Consider the following 24011-nt stretch of genomic DNA (forward strand, 5'->3'; position numbering starts at 1 on the left):
CCAATGAACCTGTGTCCTACATTAATATTGTAAGGTCGCTACCTCTTATATAAAGTGCCTCGAGACAAATGTTATTGACCAATAACTGGGGCTATATAAATAAAATTCAATAGATCTAAAGATAAATATTTGCTTTCAAAGAGTACTTATGTGTCTGTGTTACATCTGTATTATGTCCAGTTTCACTCAGGCTGTATGCCAAGGTACTGACACCAAAGGACACCTTGTGCACAACTGAGACACCAGCAGCATTTAATGGGATGTGGCAAACGCATAGATGAAAGAGCATCTACTTGCTTTTCAAAAGACGATGAGGAGCAAACAATGTGCAAAACTCCAGTTTTGTTCTGAAAAAGACTTTTAAAATTTCAAACATTATCTAAGTGAATAAGAGTCTGTGGGGTTTTTGTATCTATGTTTTATAAAAAACCTCAGCGAAGCTCAGGGATGACAGCGTTTCTCCTCAGGGGAGAAAGGTTTGGGCTATTTTGTGACAAATAGATGTGAGGCTGATCACTTCCTGTGCAAAAACCTCTGCCTGCGGACACAGACCCTAAATCACAGCAAATTAGACAATAAAAAGACGAGAATACTGCATGATACAAGAAGTTGGATGAAGTGAGAGGCTGTATGCGCGGGTGTGTTCTTGATACCTCTCTCTATGTACCAGTGTGAGAAAATCCTGACTGCAGCCTCCAGTCTGCATGTTCAGTCAGATTATATTTGGGCTTTTGTGAAAATAAGCCAAACCTTTTTCCCTGGAATTTCAGAGTTGATCACCTCATACAGGAACTTCAGCAGTCTGGATGAATGTGTCACTGCTTTGTTCCTCCATCTCAGCCTCTGAGTCTGCTTAGTATTGATTCAGAGGAAAACTCTCAGCTGCAGAAGAAATGACATGAATAAAACTGCAAAGTTAAATATATTTTATTTATTTGTCATAGACAAAGCGGTTCCAGTTAGGCTAAGCTAAGCTAACCACCTCTGGGTTCATATTCTGAGACACAAATTCCCCTTTGGTACTGCATCATTAAGGACATCCGCTGTAAAGCTTTACCAAATTAATCATGTGGTGATTCCTTGTGACATGGGAGCAGCCAAACCTTTGTGTACCACCTACAGATTGAGAGATGCAGAATTTCTGAGAATGCTGGATTTGTTGTTATTATAGAGAAATTTAGATATAGAAAATACACAATAAAGATTTATCTTCTTCAGAGTGAATAGTTGATTTAACTTCTTTGTAATAAATGTGTCAATAAAAATGAGCAGAAATAAAAGGTACACATCAACAAGCTGAGGCTGAAAACACTGGTATCTGCACATTAAGTTGGAACCGGCAACCTTTTTTCTGCAGAAGTTGAAATATTGTGATCTTTCTTAGCATGAGTCACACTCCAAAAACACACTGCATACAGACCTTCCCATACTGCAACTCTGTAGCATCTTGTGTTCTCACCGCTTGCCTGTCTGCCTGCTTTTTAGTCAGTGTTTAGGTTCAAAGTTTAAAAAACAAACAAACCCTAAACCAAGTGATAACTCCGATGGCCTTTCTTCTTTTACTGTAGAAAGTCAAAAACGTTACTGTCGTCATAGATTAGGTAGCAGTTTGATGACAAGTGAACTGAAATTTATAGGTGCCTTTTTAAAAGAAGCTGGAAAAAATGATGCCAGTAGGGTCATTTTTTTAAAATCTTTTTCAGTTTTAAGATGTTAAAAAAAACAAAAACATTAATTACATTCTGCAAAACCTGTGAAAGCAACTAAATTATAACGCAAATCTGGAAGAATCAGCGGCAACATGTGAGTTCATACACGGCGTTAATATTTTACATCAGTCACAATATGTTCATCCACAAGACTGCAGGAAACGAGTTCAATCGAAACAAACTCAATGACTCAGGGGACATAAAGTTGTGAAACTGCGTGTAACCATCTGAAACACCAGAGTTAATCACACTGATGTGAGAGTATCAGCGGTACAGATATACTTCTTAGAGATGAGCAATCTGCTTCAACACGAACGCTTCAGGATTTGCTTTCATTAAAGAGAGGACACTGATTTTATCTCTCTAATGAGTCCTAAACGCTTCAAGTGTGTGCCATCACACCTCGGGCTAATAAACCCCCCCAGAAAGAAGTGTTAATAACTCTCCACTGCCTAAAATAAAGAATAAGAGCACAACAAACAGCAGCAAAGCTTCAGTCACGCCCAGTTAGCAGGCTACTACACTACCCATGCCAACCACATTAACCACCTGCGTCTCATAGTTGCTTATGCAAATATGCTGCTCCTCAATCAGCTCTTTCTCATTTGCCTTGATGATATCTGCAAAACAATGTGTCATCGCGCTCATGCCCCGATGTTTATTTGTTCTGTTGCCTGGTTAAATATGAAATCCGTATTTATTTTTTTCAATTCTAAACATCACTTTCTGCATTCTTGCAATTTTAGTTTTACCTTTAAATCATTTTAAAGTTCATTTGCTGCAAATATATGTAGCTTTGTTAAAATAGAAATGGTGCTGGCCCGCACACAGTTTGCGTTCCAGTTTGATTTCTCAAAATCCATCCTAAAGTAGCCCATATCCTTCCCGCTTTGTGTGTTTGTTCAGACTTTACTAATCCAGGAAATTGCTGCCACTCATCAAAGTTATTGCCTGGAAGGAACAAGGAAGCTGAACTTAAGTGACATTGCCTCATAGCTTATTATGGATTGTGTCTTTGGATGGATGCAGATCTCTGTCAGGTGGATATCTGATGGGAATTCAAAGTGAAAAGGGCAATAAATTCTGAGTCAGTTACAGCAGTTCCTGTAATGATCAATGCTTTTTTGTGGGTGGCAGAAGTGATGCAATGAAAACCCTCTTTTTTTCTGTGGCATACATATTGTGTCTATTGATTTACCGCTCAAATATGGTTGATTTGGCTAATTAATATCAAATACAAAAGCAATTTATACTTAAGAAGTGTTCTGCCACTTAAGTGCTTTGCTCCTAGAAACCTGACGGACTCTGAAAGTCGATGCAGGCGACTACTTTTACAAAGGCCTGATCACTTTCCATTTTAAAACAACTGTTTACTGTGGACAGTGCTTGTCCACGGTTCGTTCTCATTTTGCTTTTGCTTTTGTACTTTCCCCCATTTTTTCTTGTTGTCTTCTTGTCTGTGCCAGTTTGGGTGTCTGAAATTCTTATTTTGTATTTGTAAGCTAACTTAACAATCTCAGTCTGTGAATGGACCCTGCTAATTTAGCACTCCTCTCATCTCAATATGGTCACTTCTGGGTCCACAAAAGCAAGAAGGCAATGGCCTAAATTCTACAATCCCACGGCCGATGTCACCATGGGTATTTTCGATTTGCCGTATACAATTTATGCTAACAATTTTGGTTAAGCTAGTATTAGCTAAACTAACCTCAAGAGTTGGTAGGCGTAGCTGTAGCTAAGTGGCATGGTACTCACTGTTAAGATTGTGATCAATATTTAAATATTATTTTTTATCAAACCAAAATATTTCAGTACCTCAAGTCATGTGAAGGACTAAGTATTTATAAGACTCTGTGCAGCACTGTGAAAAACCTAGTATACTATTACTGCTTTCATGGGAATTAAGAGGATTAGTAGCAGCCAGATAATCAAACGTAAGTGCTTAACTGATCATCAGCAACTGTGAACAGCTCTATAAAAGCAGAAGTTTGGGGCATTTTGTTGGTCTGGCGCATTCAGGTGTGTGTTAACATTGTGTGCAACAGTCTTCCCTGGAGTGGAGGTCCCAGGAAATTCACCCCAAGGTTCAACCCCCTGTGCAACCCTCGAAGAAAGTGCAAAAGAGCCTACATGTCAGACTCTATAGGCCCCAGTTAGCATGTTAAAGCTCATGAACGTATGATTAGAAAAAAAGAAATGAACAAGTATGGCTTGTTTGGAAGGGTTGCCGGGACAAACAGCACGAACACCTCATAACAGATATTAAGCACAGTGGCGTAGAGGTTATGATTGGGCTTGTTTTGCAGCCACAGGACCTCATGTGCATACCAAAGTAATCTAGAGTCAAATCTGAGGCCATGTGGCCAACAGCTAATGCTTGGCCAATACTGTGTCATTCACGTGGACAGTCATCTCAAGCACAACAGCTAATCTACACCAGAATGGCTGAAAATAAGTAAATGAATAAATACAGGTGTTGCAATGGTCCAGCCAAAGACCAGACCTTAAACTGACTGAAATGCTGTGGCAAGTCCTTAGTCCTGAGTGACTAATGAAGTCATAGCAAAAACAGGTATTTGGTGGTTCTATAAGCTATTGAGTCATGGAGTGGATTGATTCACACGACTGCACAGAATACTGCTTTTGTTTTTGTTTTTTTTAAATAATCTGATGTTTCTATCAAGCTCTAATACAAACAGTCAATGATGAATGTACGCACCTATCCTGTCACCACACTCCAGAATCAATAGATCTGATCAGAGGGTAACGGTAACTCCTGCAGCTGTTGTAATTTAGACAAGCAGCAAAATACCAAAACATGTCAAAATGTGCACACCGGCAAACAGTCGACTGCCTCCAAATGGGATAGTTTGCCTCAGTGAATGTATGCAAGAGTGCATATGGGCACATGCATGCACGGCTGTAGCAGCGGGAATAACATCCCTGCAGGAGTTAATGAGGCGAGTGAGTGACGGAGCAGCCCGCCTGTGTCAACGCAGTATGGAAGAGAGGCAGGTTGGGAGTTTAAGGTCTAAGGGAACTCAGGTGAGTAGAGAGAGCAAGCAGGGCATCAGCGTTGATGGGAAAATGACTGCGGAGTCTGATTAGCATACGGACTGCGCTGCGCCGCTTGCTTACACCTTGGCGATGACCTCTGCCACTCACGTTTTCACCCCTTGAATAACAAATTCCACCTTCAGACATATTCACTGTTTTTTTTTACAAGCAGAAAATCTACAAGAAACGTACAATAAATGAAGGAAAGACCAAATCCCTTTATGGCTCGTTTATAAAATGCTGCCAAACAACCAGTCACTGAGCTCTCATACCTATGTTTATGATTTGTTTAGCCGGTGTGTTTGTCGGAGCTCTGGGTTAATTGTCTTTGAAGGCAGAAGCTTCTGTTTGTGTCCTCCGAGGGAAAATGTGGGGCATGCCCTGCATTAAATCTCCTTTGATGTCTGATCAGTAACAGACAGATTTAACTGACTGACAATAAAATAAAACACATAAATCACAGATGAATAGGCTCTAAAGTGATATTCCCCTTTTTAGTAAGAGGCGACCTCTGGGGCTGTAAAATCAGGCCAAAAAATGAAGTGCAGTTCATAGAATGGCCACTTGGGGCAAGGTCCAAAAGTGTGTAAACTTGTACACGCTAATTAGAAATCAAAGCATATAGTTAGGGGTGAATCAGGTGACCCTGAACCCTTAGTAATGTTGAGATAGGTCTAGGCTGCTGCCAGCGTCCCATGATGCATTGCTTCTTCTTCAGTCACCTTTTTCGCTCACTATGTGTTTATAAACAACGTTTCTAGTGTGTCTTTGTCCTGTCTTCTTCCCCTCACCGGTTGTGGCAGATGCCCCCACATTTCTTAACCTCTTTCTGCCAGAGGTTTTTTCCTGTCAAAAGGGATTTTTTCCTTCCCACTGTCGCCAAAGTGCTTGTTCATAGGGGGTGATATGATTCTTGGGGGTGTCTTTGTTTTCTCTGTATTATTGTAGGTTCTTTACCCTTCAGTACAATTCCTTACTTTTTGCGCTAAGCTTAGTATAAAGGCTTGGCCTAATAATGTCCTCCCAAAACAAATAAAACTCTAAGGACTAAACATATTTCAAAAGTACAAATGACAAACGACATTACTTCAGGTGGCTTATATGCAGAAGAAGGGGCTGCATGGGCATGTCTGAACAAGACTCAAACACCATATTTCTTTGTGCTATCACATGGGGTCAGATCATGTTTGTAGGCCAGGAGTTGCCCTGGATGTTGGTTTATACTCCAAACTGGGAGAAACAAGGTGCGAGAAATATTTATATTTGGCAGTTAGCGAAGCTATCCCCACTTCCTATCTGCAGGTGGGAAACTCCTCATCCTTTATCTTTATTGCCTCAGAGAATGGCTGCCCCGTCAGGAGCAGAGGGAGGAGTTTACTGGTTGATGGTTCTTTCAGCTTCTGCAGGGTGGAGAGGTTTATAAAAGGCTTAGATCACAGGTGAGAGGATCACAGAGCAGACAGCGCAGGTGTTTGAGGGGTGTACTGAAGGCTGCTGTAGTGCCGTGTACATATGAACATAATATCATATCGTACGCCGTCTTTCAGCTTTGTGAAGACGTGTTCTCCCTGCAGATCAAAAGAACAGGAAACGGACTTGCTCGCACTGGAGGTGACGGCTGCACTATGCAGTACAGCCAATCTCACAGAGATTATCTTGCTCAAGGCTCTTATTAGTTAATAGTAGCACAAATTGATTATTGTTTAGCGCTGCTCAAATGAATGTTTATGCTTTGTTCTTGCAGGAAAGGTGTTTTCCCACCTTTTGTTACTCAAATAACCCCAGCTCACACCATTTCTTATAAGGAAATTCCACATTACTACAATATTACAGGATTTTTGTGTGTCTCAGTAGCTACATGGATTCATTGCTGTTATGACACTTTCCAAATGTTTCTGTTAAGGCTAGACCCTCTTCTGTTCCACTATAATCTCACCAAACTATCAGAGGCCGGATTCCACCGCTGGAGTTTTCGGGAAGGTCGGGGACAGTGTGAGACTTCACCACTTCCCCTGCTTGCGTAGTTCCCTGAAAACTGACAGGACACTGTGCAAAAACTCACCCACTTGCTACATTGTCAAGTAAGTTGCCAACCAGACTGGGCTCAGCACTCAAAAATGTGTTGAATTCACAGCCTAAATGCTTTTTCTTTAAATACAGAAAGACGGAGAGGAACGCTTTAGTCCAAACGGGCCGGCAGTAGGCGCTCAGAGCGACGTTAAAGCAATTTTTTAGGTCACAATCTATATTTGATTCTGCAGAGGGTCGAGAATATCCAGAAACCTCAAGAAAAGCAGATCTGTGTCCACGGATCCCTGTCAGTCTGTTTGTCTGGCTCTGTCTGGGTCAGGCTTGAAACAATGTTTAGTGTGACGCACGGCAGCCAGGCTGCAGATAGGTAGAGCAGAGGTGTCTTGAAGTTATTCGGCCCCACAACACTGACAGCAACCTCGAGTATATGTCAGCTCACGTGAAACAAGACGCACCAGATCGTCCTCCACCTTAAGCTTTGGCTGTAAAAACCATAAATCAAAAAATAGCATCTTATTGCATCAATGTATATAATCACAGTCACGTGGAGTCCAAGAATTTAGTGTTAATGACTGGATGATTGGGAGCGATTTTATTTTTTCAAAAGTTTAAAATTCATTTGACTTGAGTAACGAAAGTCAAAAAATGACTAAATTAAACCACAAATGGACAAAAAAGTGTAGTCCAAAGACTTTCGCTGCTGTGAATAATAATAATGTCAAGATCAGCTCTGTTCTGATCCCTGAGCTGTGTTAAGAGCCTTATTTTGCATTGAAAAGACACTTAAGGTGCTAATATAACAGTAGCAAGTGAATAAAAGTGGAGGTAATGGAGGTGGATCGATCTCTGGAGAAGTTTGCATAAAATCATCTTCTGATAGTCCTGCCATTATTGAAAAGGTGGTAGTTAACAGACTTTTACTGAGGTGACAGCCGCAGCGTTCAAAGCACTTAAAGAGCAGTGAGTGCATCAAAGAAAAAATAAAAGAGTGAAAAAGGAGAAAGTGAACAACTTTAATGAGGGTATGATCAGTGTGCAGCCGCTGCTCTTGTATTGAGAGCAAGGAAGGTAGCTGGCAGGGCTAGAATATAGACTTCTCCCCTGCTGCTCGCCATAATTTCCTCCCATCAGAGCACCTTACTTCACTTCTGTTCCTATAAATCACCACGTCAGAAAAAAAGGACAAAGAAGAGGAAGCAAGCAAAAGAGACACTAAAGGAGGGAAAGAAACTAAGAATACACTTAGATTGTTTCATTTTGCCATAGATCTATCTCTACACATATCTATATAGATAGAGTGATACATATATGTGTAAGTATGTGTGTATTTTAGGGTTTTTTTGCATTTAATTCAGATTTTTTCAAAATAAAGTCTTTTGGAGGATCAGTGCGGGAGAGGATCAACAGATGATTTGGGGGCCAATAGGGGGCACTGGGGGCCTAATCCACAACTTTGGGAGTGAGGATATGCCTTTGATTTTGCTCTCCCCACTGTCACGCTGCAGTGACTTTAAACTGGTAAAGCAAGAAAAGAATCAAACTTAATGTGCGTTATCTCATTTGCAGACATTAATGTGGGTTAAGGCGGCCTCGTGCAATCAATCTTTCGTGCTCGGTGAGACCACGGACACGGCTGCAGCCGTCTGAACTGTCATCAACGAGTCACTGGTGTCTAATCAGGGCTTGATTGGCACCCTGGGTAGAGACGGCCTGTAAATCAATCAGCTGTGAAGTGCTGCTTCAAGGGCTCAGTCAGCTCTCTGCAAGTATACAAGCTTCTGTTGTGCTCCTATCAGTAATCGCATGCGTTTAATGCTGCTCATCCCCCCACCCAATATGCAGTTGTAGCATTTTTTTTTCTTAAAGAAGATGATCAGGCTGTATTCAGAATCTTTGAAAAGCACCTTCGCTAATTACAACTCTTTCCAACTCTTTCCACCTCAGTGATTTATTTGCTGTAGCGAATTATGATAAAGCACATTGTTTTCGGCAATTACCTTGGATAGAGAGACTGACCTGCTCTCCCTTTCTACCGCCTGAGCCGTGGTTACCAATGGAAACAGTACAAGGCTAACATTTACCCTCACTCTTTTGTGTGATGTATTGCAGTAAAAAAAAAAGAGAGAGAGAGAGAGAGAAAAGGTGCAGGAGAATACTGCGTGCAAGAGAGAGAGAGAGACGAGGCTCTGCAGAGACTGAACTTCCCCAACTAATGTACCTTGCTAGTCTGGTGGTGACAAAGATAAATTAGCTAAAGAAAGAGCAGGGGACGCTTCAACAGCAACCGACCCTCCGACACCAATTAGCAGATTGATTATGCGCCTGAGAGAAGCGGACGCTTGTCAATCAGCGCCACACAAGGGGAGCGACAGGAAGGAGCTGGTGTGGATGTACCTGGAATGTTAAAGGAACAAGAGGCTGCTCCAGGGGATCCATACAGAGGCACTGATCCATACGACTGTGTAACGCTCAACACTAACACACTGAAACAGCAGAGGTGCAAATACCACTATGCCACACGGAATACCTTCACAGGGTGCAAACTCAAATACCTGTATGACTGGAGGCACAGAGGCCCGTTGTGATGGCTGATCATGCGCCCAGCTTCCTGTACCCTGAGATCTAAGTGGATTACAGTCTGTAGGTTTTTGTTTTTGGTCCGCGTGCAAGCGTGTCTGCATGCATACACGTGTATTCTTGTTTGTATTCACGCACACCGTGTTATCCATCAACTCCCAAGGGGCTGGGCATTGGTGTCCTCTGCACGGTGACAGTCCCGTTCGCCTTCATTTAGCAAGGACACACCAGCAAGGACATAAGGTAAATAAATGCCAGCCACTAAATTTAGTGCCACCTGATAGATGCACAGGCCCAAAACAAGAAGAGAGTTCATCTCTTTTTACTCAGATACAAGAAAACCCCAACTGTTCTTTTTTTTTGGTGTGATGAGGTTAAAACCAGGTTACCGGCACGCCGTCAGCGTAAGAAACGGCAAGATTTGCTGCAGCTCAGTTTGAAATATCACCTCACATATGCAAAAACACACACGGGCAAGTCAACAGTTAAAAGTCCACACAGCTCAATGGGGCAGTTAAACATGGAGAAGATAAGGGCACAATTAGATTTGGCTGGAGGAGGAGAGACCATTAGGTCCTGATTCTCTGTCTCCCCCACAGAATATATGGTCCACAGTCACTCTTAAGAGGATGAGACGATGACATCACCCTCATATTCAGAATACCTACTGCATGAAAGAATGAAAAAAAAGAGAGAGGAAACAGAAACCAATTTGTTAGATTAAATATTTCCCATGCAGCCAAATGATTTAGAAGGTCTGCTGACCGCAGTCACTCAAGGTTTTACCTCCCCTAAGACACAGCATTCTGTCAATCCGGCCCAGCCAGAATTTCTAATTATAGGCTGCAGACGCAAGAAGGTCAAAAGCTTATTAAAAGTCAAGATTAAAATTCCCAATGCATATTATAAGCCACCTCCTCCCCTGACTAGCAATTATTTGCTAACTCATGCCAGTACAGTGAGCAATATTCCTCAGGAGAAGCATGTTACGTGTGAGGTGAATATGTGTTTCTGTGGAGGGTGTAGGGGGGGATAATAGCGTTATAAATGATGTGCAGTTAGTTATTTGACTCTGCTGACATCTGCTTGCTGCTGTCTACTTCCTGGTCATAAATAATAATTGAGATTACTTTAAAACCTCAAATTACAGTATTGGAAAAAATCCATCTTTGCTGTCTTGTTTTTTCAGTATGTTTTGGTAGTTTGTCTCCATTTGGCTGTAAATTGTAAATCAATCGCTCAGATCTTTACGTGACTTTTTTATGCGTTCGCGCTGGACAGCTGTGTACAGATGTGCGCCCGTGTAAATGTGCAGGTCATGAGTTTAAGAAGAATGGAAAGTAAATGTTTAACCATGAAGCCGTGGTTATTAGAGTAATCATTTTAAAGCACGTTTGTAGGCCATTTATACTCTTATTTTTAGTAATGCCATGTTCAACTCATTTAAAAGTGCCTTTGGATGTTTATCACACTAATTAGTGTGAATACTATAGAACTTATGAAAACTGTGATGTAACCCACTGGTTTATGACCTCTAGTTTTTACTGACTGTTATGATATCTGGACATTTTCTACTTAAAGGGGAAAGGGGAGAAAATATAGAGCCAATACTCAATAAGACTAAACAGTACCCATCTTAATTATATTAAATATATATTTCGTTTTCGAGCCTTTATTCACTAGGACAGTGTACAGAAGACAGTAAAGCTTGGAGGAAGACCAGGGTAAATGGCCTGTGGACTGATTTGTACCCAGACCTCTGTATTAGCCTTATGGCTAATGAGCAGAAATTCTCATCATGTGTAATTTTTAAGTGCTAATACAATTTAAACAAAAGAATTATATAAAATTGTGCCGTTTTCATAAAACTCTGCTAGGTGGTTGAAACATTTGCAATAAAACCTTTCTTTAAAGTCAGTGTAAAGCAGAAACCCTGCTGAGCAACATATTATTAACACTCTACCAAATAGGGTGAATTATTTTTTTTTCTTTTAAACCAACTTGAGATGAACATAATTAGATATTACAAGAGAAACTAAAAAATTTTTAAGACTTTGCATGTAATTCTTTAAAAGATTTTTTAAAAAACTACCCAACATAGTGGCTGTAAGGTTTGCTAATTATAATGTTACACACCAAAACACACACAAAAAGGTGGGTGCTAATTTTAACTTAAAATCACAGTTTACATATAATAATCGCTTGCCAAAGCTAAACTGATGCACACAACAAAGAGCTGCTGTAGACTTAGCTACCAATGATACATGCTATTAGCAGACAACAGTGGGTTGTCCTAGCTTACTCCAAGTCCTTATGAGACTTCCTGGTGCTGCACAGATGGTCAGTATGGCTCTTCTTGTATATTCAGCTCATCATTCAAAGAAGACAAGATGTATTTGCATGATGAAGACAGAGCTAGCTAGCAAACTTGTGACTGTAACATCAGTAAGTGTAGCGAGAGGAAAACCACTGATGCTAACCTGTTCTGGTGTTTAGGCAACTGAGTACTCACTCTAACTTTATTTTTCAAACATGCATATGTTAAAAAATGATCTGATCTCTAAAACAAAATCTAATGTTTTAAATCTTACATTTATGTTGCATGTTTGTTTGCTGAAACTAGCATGTTTCTTTTATATAACCACAACTGCGCTTTTAGCTATGAAATCTATAAATGTCGTCTCTGTCCATTTGCATTATAAAAACAAGATTTAAAAAAAAAAAAACTGTTAAAGACATACCAACATACTGTAGTTTATTTTGATGAGTCAAACTCATCATTCAAATACAAACAAAAAGGTTAGCTGAGACCTTAAAAAGCACCTTATTGATTTTGATTAATTTGTAATTGAATCAGAATCATATGAGAAGGCGTTTTAAAATTCTTTCTTTGAGTGGAAATGGAAGGAAGAAGCTGCCTGGAAAACCTAAAGTGAACCCTTTTTTCTGTTTGAGTCGGCTCCGTGCTTTAAAGATCTTTGCTTGCAGACTGCCTGAAAGCCTAGCCCTGGAGTAGCATGTTTTTTGTGCTATGGAAGCAGCCTCGCAGTGTCAAGGTGGGTCATCACAATAAACATCTTTTCTCCTTTTTTCTCAGAGAGACTTCTTTACTCACCCTCTTTAAAGAACCTTCCAAAAGATGTGCAGACAGACACTTCAGTGGACCAGCTAAGCTGTTGCTAGCAGACACGGTCTGTTATGAACCAAGACCATTTCAGTCAACAGGATCGATCTAACTCAGGAAAAAAAAAAATGGGAAAAAAACCCATCGCCCTGTTTTTTTCTCTTTTTTCTCTCTTCTTCGTCTTCTCTGGATTGCTTCCAGCAGAGTCTAATCACCTTGCTGCTCTGGTATAGATCCGAGTTCACCTTCCATTACAGCGTTATAGGGCCTGAATCGTAATTGAAAAATTGATTACAGAATAATCACATGACACTTGTTTAATCAGCTCACTCTGAGCCAAGCAAATAAACTTGAACGCACATGCACACACTTTCTGGTGTGTGGGTAATGAAAGCTGCAAGGTGAAAAAGCACTTTATCAAATGAATGGCTGAAACAGTGCCGACCATAGTTATTATCAGTCCAGGCTGGAGGCTGAGACTCCTGTGAAGACAGGGATGCAGCAGAGCGTAATCTCTAACTGGATTTAATTGCTAGGTACAGAATGGCTATAGGGAGGGTGGGGGGATTGGAGGGGGGAGGGGGGGGGGTTGCCATATTTATGAAAGTAAACACGATACCTGGCTTCCATGCTGCCTCCTCACATGTGGTTTCCCAATCTCAGGTCATCTTCCCTGCATCTGCGCCTCATGAAGGCAACTGCTGGGGAATAAAGTATTAATTATGGCTGTGTGGTTGAGTGGTGTCTGGGGGTACCACATTTTAAGTTTTGCCCTTCATAGTTCGTCTGTGTTTGAGCTCAGATGCGGGACTGGGCATGCTTACGGTCTGCACTGATGTATTCAGGGTCTAAAGTGAATCCTGAAGAAAGCCATACATTTGCATTCATGTATTCAAAATAAAACAATGACCCTCTGTGGCTCCAAAAAGGGGATAACACAAGCTATTTGACATCCACACTGTGATCAATTTACTCCACCACACAAACATGTTTATTGCTGACCGCCCCGCCTCTTTCTCTCTGATCTTTTTTGGTTTGGGTGACTTGCACTGCACTGCAGACACATGCCATCGCTGAATCCTATATTAGCGGTGTTATCTACATTGTGATAATACGGTCACTCGATATTTTGTGGTTGTCCACATTGCATCAGTCATGGCAGCTGCAGAACTCTGGGAAAAACCATTATGCAGTATGGTTTCATACATTTCCATTACAGTAATTTTCAGGTCTCATTTTTGTTTCAAATTTCCGGATAGAGCTTTATCATCTGGAGAGGTAACTGTGCATTGGATCACCTTGATTTTAGTTTAAATTCTCATTTGCTTTTGATGTTTTCTTCCATGAAGGTGAGGCAGGTTAATGCACAGGTATCAGTAAGAATTACAGACAGGTACCTACAAACTCTCAGCCACACTTTCTTGTGGCCTACTAAGTAGAGCTGGCTGTTGTCGAAGATGAAGGGCTACTGTGAAGTTTTACATAAATAATTATGTATGATTTCTTTTCTTTTTTAAAATGTTCTCTGCTTCTACCTTTGAACACAGGATGTGTTTCCAATGCAAGTAATTAAATCAGGGCACAGCCATTTTCATCCGCAGTCTGTCAAATGACTCAATAGAAACCTACCGACCCGCAAAAATGAAAAATCAATACAATTATTATACTCCTGGCTGCACTATTGTAAATTACTTAAATTGTGTAATGAGGTAATCAAAGCAAACTTAATCCGAGCCAACTTCTAAAACAGTTTCTGCTCATCTGGTAATTTAGAAGTGCCTTGGTTGAACCCATTGCTCTGCATTTCCAAAGTGGATAGCATACAGAAGATTATAAACTGCAGAAGGAAGAAATGACAAAGCAGTTTTTGCAGGATACTGAGCCTCTCAGTGAGACTGGGCATTTGTTCTTTTTTAAAAAAAATACAGTTTTCGTCTGACGTATAGACATATTTCTTGCCCGCTGCTTTTTTCATTTCATGCAAGATGACTAACAGAAGAGTGGAGTTATGTTATTGTCCATAGGACGTTTCTGTCTGGTTGCATTCGATGTCTTTCACGGCAAACACTAGAAGCACTTTATGAATACAGTCCACATGCATCTCTTCCTACAAACCCCTAAAGGGCAAGTTGTTTGATAGTTTCAATTCAGAGTTAAATGAGAAAACTAAACTGTGGCATCCAAACTGTTTTTTTCTTCTTTTACGAGTTATACGGTGTGGTGGTTTGCATCACTGTCTCTCAGCAGGCAGGTTCCTGGGTTTGAATCCACTGTGTGGAGTTTGCAAGTTCTGCCAGTGTCTGTGTGGATTCTCTCTGAGTACTCAAACTTCCTCTCACAGTCCAAGTATATTCGATTACGTGGTGATTCTAGACTTGGTGTGGATGTGAGTGCAAATGGTTGTCTGTCTCTGTGAGTTAGCCCTGCGATAGACTGGTTTACTTTCCAGCGTGTACCCTGCCTCTAACCGCTGGGATAGCCTTCAGCCCAACTGTGAGCCTGAACTGGGTAAGCATGGATGAATACTGTTATAGTCACATTGTATATAAGTAAGTTAAATCCTAGCATTTACTAATATAGTTGGACAAGATCACAACAATCAAAATCAATTATTCAGTCAAAGCAACCACCATGTATACACCAAAAAATTACAACAGTCATAAAAAGCATTAGAAAAATAGCGAGCAGAGTTCTAAGCTCTGTCAGTGGAATAAATAATATTTCCCACAAGCTCCGTGCCTCCACAGAAGACAGAAAACATATAAAAGCAATATACAAAGCAAACATCGCAGGTAAAAAAAGAACACTTTTACATGTTAGAGGTGATGAATATTATCAAGATCAAAATCAAGTTAAACTTACATAAATATGAGCACCACACTCTGCTACACAAGAAGTTGACTATTTACATTTAAATGACATAAGACATTAAGCAAATGATTTTTGGCCCTCTAAAACCATCTGTGTAGGGCCACCGAAGGATCCTGAACCTCATGTTGGCATCCGCTGCTCTCTGTGCAAGCAGCAGACTGGCTGACTCAGTGGCTGCCCTCACTGTTTCATCTACAGTGATGCCTCCAGAGCCAGTGCAGCCTGAGCACCTCTCTATTTCTGCCAGCCAGCAGCATCAGTGATGTAATGCTCATCCAGAGACACAGATATGTGATATTACATCATCGGTACTAAACCTGGGTAGAGAGTACACACACACACACACACACACACACACACACACACACACACACACACACACACACACACACACACACACACACACGTGTATGCTGTATGCAACTGCACACCCACACACACATTTAGGATAATTAAGCTTTTGCTGCTCAGCCTCCATTGTTGACATTCAGCAGCCTTTCAGAAGTTTTGAATGTGGTGCTAATTTGGCAATGACGGTGCCTTTTATCATTTAGCAGATGCTTTTCAATCATGTGTAATGCTGTGAGGGAAAATGAGTGTCTCAGGATAGTCTAGAGGAGTTCGGTAAGTTGGTGGATTTTGGGGGGAAATGAGGAAGCTTTCAATGTGTCTACACTCAGGGCGGGAATGACAAGACCAGGGTGCAGGAAGAAGCAATTACATCCCCTGAAGAGTTGTTTGACAGTTTTATAGTGCAACATCTATTTTCTCTATCCTCCATATCGACATCTGTCTGAGAAATAGAGTGCTATTAGTTTCTCGAAAACACATCTCAATAATTAATGTTATGCTTCAGAAAATCACTGAATAAGCTGGATGGAGATGTTGGGCCATTGTTTTCACACTGGTCTAAAGAACGTATCAACCTCAAGGATCATTAAAGGCCAAAACATATTAAATGTTCTTAACGTGAGCTCGGAGAATTACTTATGGGATTGTTGCAAAGCAAAAGCACCACTGTATAGCGAACATGCAAACTCCACGCAGATGGTGGAGTCGAACTCAGGACCTCTTTGCTGTGAGGCAACAGTGCTAACCGCCAAAGCTGACAGACTTGCACTTATTGATCTGTGGGCATCTGAGTGCCATTTAACAGCCTCACAGGGATCAGCTGCACTTTGATCAAGGATTTTTGGAGAAACACAAAATCTACCTCTCTCCTCCTCCTTTAATCACATTTTTAAAAGTAGAAACAAACACAAATAACGACCGCAGCTCTGGAGAGCGCCCTGTTAGGGCACTCAAGGTTTTTAAACCAGGTGGATATGAGTTATGGTTTGGATTTTATAAACCAATGTCTACGAGTCATTTTGCTAGTTGGTAACTTGCTGCCACATCACAGGTGAAAGCAACTGACAATCTGATTGGCTGATTTGAGTGGTTCGCTCTCTGTCAGGAGATATTTGATGCTATAGCTGCTTGTTTTTTTACCCTAAACTTTTTAGCAGCAGGCTGCAGACCAAGAAATAACAACAATCCCACCACAATTGCCCCAGAAACTGCATAGTTTAGTTTTAAATTATTTTACAATTATTTTAGTTGTCAGTTGTCATTTTAATAATTTAATAATAAGAATTTTTTCCGTTACTTACAGATAAGGCATTATATCTTGCATGGTACTAACTTTAGTGAGAGTCATGAAGTTTCTCCTGTTGAACAATTATTATTTCTAACAGATAAAGAGGTACCTGTGAAGATATTTTATAAGGCTTTATATTCTGTACCTTCAGTGATGTCACAGAGGCTTAAAGGCACATGGGAAAAGGAGTTAGGTATAGCAATTGATGATGAAGAGTGGAAAGATCTCTGGAGTTATGCCAAATCAATCTCAGTTTGTAATCTTACCAAAGCAATGCAGTTAAAAATCATACACAGAATGCATATATCTATATTTCGCAGACATCAGTATAATCCTACCCTTTCACCCATGTGCCTCAAATGTAAGATAGAAATTGGTACCCTAACTCACAGCTTCATGTTTGAAATTGCAAGAATATTGGTCCAATGTGTTATCTGAAATGGAGAAGATTTTCGGTTGTGAATTGGAGATGGACCCTCTGTCTCTCATACTGGGCCTCCCCAGCCGAAAAAGCACCAACTATTAAAGGTTGGCACAGAGTAGCGTTGGATCTAGTGCCATTGGAATATCTTACATGTGTACTGCACTCAAAAACAGACCAATTCTTTAAGGTGTGGGAACCATACTTGAATTATGTGGAACCTGACGTCTCTAATATTATGTTACAAGGATTCTCTTGAGTGTTCAAACTGCAACGTAGTACTGGGACCACAGGTATTGTACTGTATTGTATTCTCTCTTTATTTATTTATTTTTTTAGATGGACCTGAGCTGGTGTTTTGTGCTTAGTTATCAGTCTGTTTGTTTGTTTGTTTTTTGTTTGTTTTTGTTTTTTATTTATTTATTTTTGTTTCTGAATTGTACACTTTATTATGTTATGTAATTATGTACTATTTGTGAAAACAGAAAAACTAATAAAAAAACATTTAAAAAAATCTTGATATCAAAGGAAAACAAAGGAAAACGATGAAGTTGGTGGTATTTGTGAGAGTGCTGCAAAAAAAGAACCAACAGCCTTGTTTCTTATTTTTATTTCACATTTTATCTTCATCTTGTTTCAAATATGACAAATAAAGTTGAGCATGTTTTCTCCTTACACGCAGCTCTAAGTTACCTTTGTGCTTATCTTTACTTTTCCAGGGCTGAAGAAGGAAATGAGGCACCTCAGCCTGGCCATATGTAGTTTAGTTACACAGGTGATAAGGATGAATTTCCAGATATTGCAGTCTAGGACAGCAAATATTTACTTCTCCCTGCTAACCTGCTTTACTTCTCCCTGCTAACCTGCTTGCCAAAGTGCAATTACTCCCCATAACATGCTCCTAACACCATCTAATGACGCTCCCAAGAAGATGAGATTGAAATCAAAACCAAATTCCTCAATTCATATGCAAACAAACCATAACATTTTCTTTTGCTTAGAGTTATTAATAGGTTAATATTTTCTTATCAGGCCGTTATATATTTATTTAGAACTGCTAATATTTTTGCATTTAAAAGGAAAATTGAAAAAACTCCAACATGACATCACAGGTTAAATTGTCCTCATAGAAATAGGGGCTGAAATCTTTTTCAGCTGAACAATAAAGTCATTTTAACTGTGCACAGTAAGGTGTAGTATCATCCGTCCCTTTAGTGAGTGAGCAGACTTAGAAATGCCTCAGGTCGCACTCTCTGGGCCAAGTTGTTTCCCCTCCACTTAACTGTTAAAACAGAGTAGGCCTACATAAATACACAACATATTACATAAAGTGTCTTCATTGTAGGCTGAGATGTTTTTAATTAGCACATCAGGATTCACGATCAGTGAAGCATTCCTGTCAGATTTGTTGGGGCCTGCAACATTTAGAGTTTTTATCCCAGCTCATTGAACCTGTAAGACAGAATATGCCCATCAGGGCCTCCAAACACACCACTGACTGTGTATGTTTTTATAAAGAGACGGTATGAAAAACCTGCTACTATTCAATGTAAAAAATTAGGATACTTGTCTTGAATTTTTATTATAAAGTAAATAAATAATCAGACATCACAAATTTGTCATAACTGCTTTCATAGCACCTGTATTATCTCCAAAAGGGAGATACTTTTGGTTAATACAAACAAAGAAAAACATGCATTTTTTTCCCTTTAGGCCTCGGAAAGTAAAGAAAAGTGTGTAATTTATTTGCTGCAAATTCAAAATATCCTTTTGGATTAATTGTGGGGCCTGGTAGTGTTATGATCAGCCCTCAGCTATTTGCTTCTCTGATAAAAAGACAGTACTGCTCATATCAGTTTGTGAATGTTACTTTAGACCAGTCAGTGCAGGTGAGGTTATGCTTTAGTTGACACCTGTCCACTTGTTTTCACAGAAGTGGAAAGTGACTTAATTGGAAAAATAAAAGCTCCCTATTTAGCATGTGACTACAACAAAATCTAACCCTAACCATGCAGATGTTAAGAGGTCAAAGTTTCTGGATAACATCATTTTTAATACACCGTATCAACTTTAGCCATTTCATCATGGCTCTTAGAAGGTGCTTCTATTGCCTGTGCTTAACCAGCTCCTCAGCATCTTATTCCACATAATCTTTTGAGGTGTGGGTACAGCGAAGGGCTGCAGAATAAAAGCAAAGTTGCTCGAGAAAGGCTTCATTGTGTTGAAGTATGAGAACAGTGTAACCTGTGCGGCACGTCTGCAACTCCTAAGTGTGTCCAGACATAGCCTTCTGCACATCACCGTTCCCCTAAGCTGCTATTGTCTTCAGACTCATCATCAGTGAGTGTAATCCAGGGATGTGCCACTAACTGGATGTTTATTGAGCCAAAATTGGCCAAGTGGAATCTCTGTACTTAAAAATCTTACGGCTGCTGAAGCTGACGCATCTCATATCAGCAATCATATCATGTTCAAAGTTGCCTAAATCACATGTTTTGCCCATTCTAACATTTAGTAGAAAAGAAACTAAATGCTGACTCACTGTCTGCAGGATCAAGCTGTGTGTGCAAACAGGAAGATGTCCCCAATGAAGTGTCCACAATGTATATAGACAGGGAGTATCTTTCATCCACCCAGTATTTTCCCATGGAGCAAATTTCATAACTGTATTGCTGTGACGCATATACTTCCTTATATAACATAGGCGTAAATGTATTACAGCTTTTGTAAGCAGTGAGAGTCCTTGTTGTCTCTCACAATTACGTGTGAGTGTCATCACTACTTAGCTGAATACCCTGTAATACTATTTCTTCTCACTGTGAATTAGGGACTACGAAAATTACAGGCTGGAGGGCTGCCTCACAGTTTTATGAACTTTAAGTGCTGATATTGATGGAAGGGTAATGGTAGTCCTCGGCCCTGAGTGTAAATAGTATCTAAGGTGATTACTCTTTTATCACGTGTGGAAAAAAAAAAGGTGGAGGGGGAAAGATGTGAGACATGGCACATAACAGAGAGAGCCACAGTCTGAGAAACTGAGCACTGGTGTAGTTACATTGTAATGTTTACATGTTTTAGTTGACGGAGATGGTCTACAATTGAAAATCACTGCTTTAATACTGACAATAGTTAATATTGCTCATTTCTTTAGAAAAATTAGGTAAAATAAAAATCATTATTATTGTAAGGATGCTTACCATACCTACCATTAAGCATAAATACACCTAATCAAGGTAGACTAGAGCCTAAGTTGGGAAAATGTATTCCTGTGTAAGTACGCCTAAATATAAATTTAGTTGTAAAAGTTGGGATGCTGTCTAAAATGTAAGTAATGCATCCATTTGTGCATCATTGAACATATTTATTTAAAATAGCACAAAGACAAAAAAAGAAAACAGGAAAAGTTCTGTGATGTTTCAATAAAAACTAGTCACATGTTAATTAGTAACACGACTAGTTTAAAAAAAGGCACCTGTGAAAAACCTCGTGAGCAAACAGCTCAACAATGTCGATTAACCAAATAACTAAGAATTTAAGGATTTCTTCATGTATGGTGCGTGATGTCATTAAAAGAGTAACAGACTCTGGATAAATCACAGTACACAAGGGAGACACTAAGCTTTTGTTTAAATTAAAATATTGTCTGTGATCTTCGGGCCATCAGCACGGCATCAAAGTTCAAACTGACTGGGGTTAGGAACATGTCTTCAAAGCCCTGTCTATGAAAACAACTGTAAACTATTATGCAAAAAAGAAAATGTACACTGTGGATAAAATTACTAGGCCACATTAGTTGTTTGGCCATGGAGAGCCATGCAGCGAAGCTCCCGGTGCACAGTTTTTGTGCCGATGTTAATGCCAGAGGAGATGTATACCTCCATAGTTACTCAGTCAGCAGACTGTGGGCGAATTTTGTACTATGTGCAGCGTTCTACAACCCTGCAATGCTAGCAGTACAATCATGGAATATAAAGGAGAGACAAAATTATGGAGACTTGATGCATTATATTCACTGAGCTCCTTAGATCAACCCATTCTTTCACAATACATACACCTGATGACCCTGAAAACGCAGAGATTCAGATGTGTGGCCCAATAGTTTTGTTAATATACTGTATACAAACAACATCCAGAGACGCAGTTACCTTCTCTTGATCTTTGCTCATTTAACATGGACAGAAGCAAACTGCAAATCCGGGAAGGTTAGGAAGCTACCCTTAATGCTGGACGATGTACTGTAAATGCAGGTTTTGGAGCAACATATGCTGCCACGCAGATGTCAAAGCACATTCTCAGTGCATTACAACGAAGTGGGCTGCCTGCAATCCAGACCTTACACATATTAATAAATGATGTTAAAAGAAGAGCTAATGCAACACAGTGGGAAACATGACCTGGTGACCAGATTTTATGATACTTGCAAATTCCCCCGTGTGTTTGCTTTGTTGTTAGGTAAGTAAACAATTACTGTTGGGAAAATCATAATCTACATAGCAATATAGCAATATATATATAGCAAATTTAATACTCAATGGATTGCTTCACAATGCAATATCATGATGATGCGCACCAAAACTTCATCATTTATCACCATTTTGCTCTGTTGCTCTGTTTTCTAAAATTTAAGCATTTTTATGGAGATTTATGTCGATAACTTGATCAGTAATCTTCACACCTGCACCGGAAAGATTAAAAAATTTGTGCTAACCGTTAAAATACGTGTTGTGACAAACGTAAAAAAAACAAACACTAAATGTCAACAACTGTGCGTACGTAAATGCTGTCGCAGTTTGGTGCTCAACTGAACTATGAAATTTAAAATATTACTGATTATTAAATTCATATTCCACCAACTGATATAGCACCAAATCACAACAGCAGTTGCCTCAAATTATTTTGTACTGTGAGGTAATGATCTTACAATAATAGAGAGAAAGCCCCAACAACCAAACAACACCCTGTGGAAGCACCTAGTGACAGTGGGAAGGAAAAACTCCATTTTAACAGGAAGAAACCTGAGGCTCAGGAAAGGGCAGCCGTTTGGGGGTATATTGTGGGATTTATATAAATATTTCTATAAACCATGTAGATGCTGACACTCACAGTATGTAAAGGTCAAGATTGGTTGACTTGTGTGTGAATAAAGAACATATAAGTACCATAACAACAGCAATGGCTGCAGTGACTCACAGATGCTCCCCAAAGTATGGGAAATGTGACTATGGTATGACTGTAAGCTTCCAGAGAACATTGTAAGTTTTATATGTAAAACTTTGTATTTAGCGATGTATTTTAAAACTTATATGGCAATTACTTAAAAAAAATAGCCATGTCAAATCGGCAGATTTTTAAAAATAATTCTTGTAGTATGATGAGTTTACGTTTAATCCGAAATAAGCTTAGATTATTTTTAGGTGCTTCACTTGTATTGTGTATTGTATTTACACCACATGTCTCCACTGTCTATGTGTCAGGCCATGTAAAGTAACTGAATTTTTGTCAGTATTTGTGTTGTTGAAATTGACATATTAGTTGTGTGTCTTATATATGATGTTTTTGTTAAATATTTTATGATTGTTTCCATTATTATTATACATGCAGTTTAAGGATAATACCTTGGAAAACACTATAAATGTAGACCAAAGTGCTTTACGTGCACAAAAGACACATATTACGTTGATTCATATGAATTCCACAGATACACCTAGTACTGAGAGAGCCAAGTCCAGGTCTGAAGAAGTCTGTGACAACTAAAAACATTCAAATATATAACATTTATACAGAATAATATAAACACAAAATACAACAAGTAGTTTCTAAGACTCCAGGGAAACTAAATCATTACAAATTAAGTGTGCAGCATTTCTGCTGAATACGCTTCAGCTGATCTAAAGATCTGGCAGTGGTCCACAATCTGTTCAGCATCGCTCCACAGCTGAGGACTTACCGTTACAGAAAAGCAAAAGGCATTCTGAAAGATGCTCTCCTTTGCTACATTTCCAATCAATCTGCCTGGCAGCTCCTCTGTTCACAGTTAAGCAGCTGTTAAATTGTTTTGGTTAATTTATATCTGAAGGCTCTCGTTACGCAGCTCTCCCTAAAAAGCTCTCTTGACACCCATGTCGAAGGGTTACGATTTTTGATTTTCATCAGCCAGTCGCGTTCCCTCCGTCCTGCCCCTCCACCCAGCTATTGCATTTGGCCCCCTTCTCTCTGCTGAACCTATAGCTGATATCTTTCAATCAAGCGCTCTCCTGTCTTTGCAATCACAGTGTCATTGTTCATGTCATGTTGTGGAAAGCTCTTTTGACAGAGCGCTGTGATGAATCACCTGGCTAAGGCTTTTGGAAAAGAGGCCTTCAGATCCCATCGCCCTCCTTTTTCATAGGTAAAAAAACATTCAATTCATTTCTCCTGCTCTTTCATGTCTCCTGCTGCTTTTTTCATTTCGTACACAGTGTTTTAAAAGTTATTCACTGCAAACCCACCTCTTTTCTTCTCACCGGGCTTCGCAAAGCAAATATCTGGCAGGTTTAGTTCATAAAAGAAGCGCTTTTACTTGCTTAAGGTGCTGACGGCAAG

The 24011-nt window shown here is 39.8% G+C and overlaps 1 long non-coding RNA gene across 2 annotated transcripts in view; it reads right to left on the reverse strand.

Annotated features, from left to right (window-relative positions):
* Nucleotides 1–24011, reverse strand: part of LOC143420514 (uncharacterized) — a 28180-nt gene that overhangs the window by 3582 nt on the left and 587 nt on the right. The window contains exons 2-3 of one of the 2 annotated variants that reach the window (XR_013100346.1): nt 13118–13196; nt 12380–12980 (exon numbers count right to left, since the gene is read on the reverse strand). This is a non-coding gene — a long non-coding RNA (uncharacterized LOC143420514). Of the gene's footprint in view, nt 1–12379; nt 12981–13117; nt 13200–24011 lie in introns of those variants that run through there. The other variant, XR_013100345.1, reaches the window with a different exon arrangement.

Source organism: Maylandia zebra, linkage group LG9 (genome assembly GCF_041146795.1).
Source record: "Maylandia zebra isolate NMK-2024a linkage group LG9, Mzebra_GT3a, whole genome shotgun sequence".
Taxonomy (NCBI): domain Eukaryota; kingdom Metazoa; phylum Chordata; class Actinopteri; order Cichliformes; family Cichlidae; genus Maylandia; species Maylandia zebra.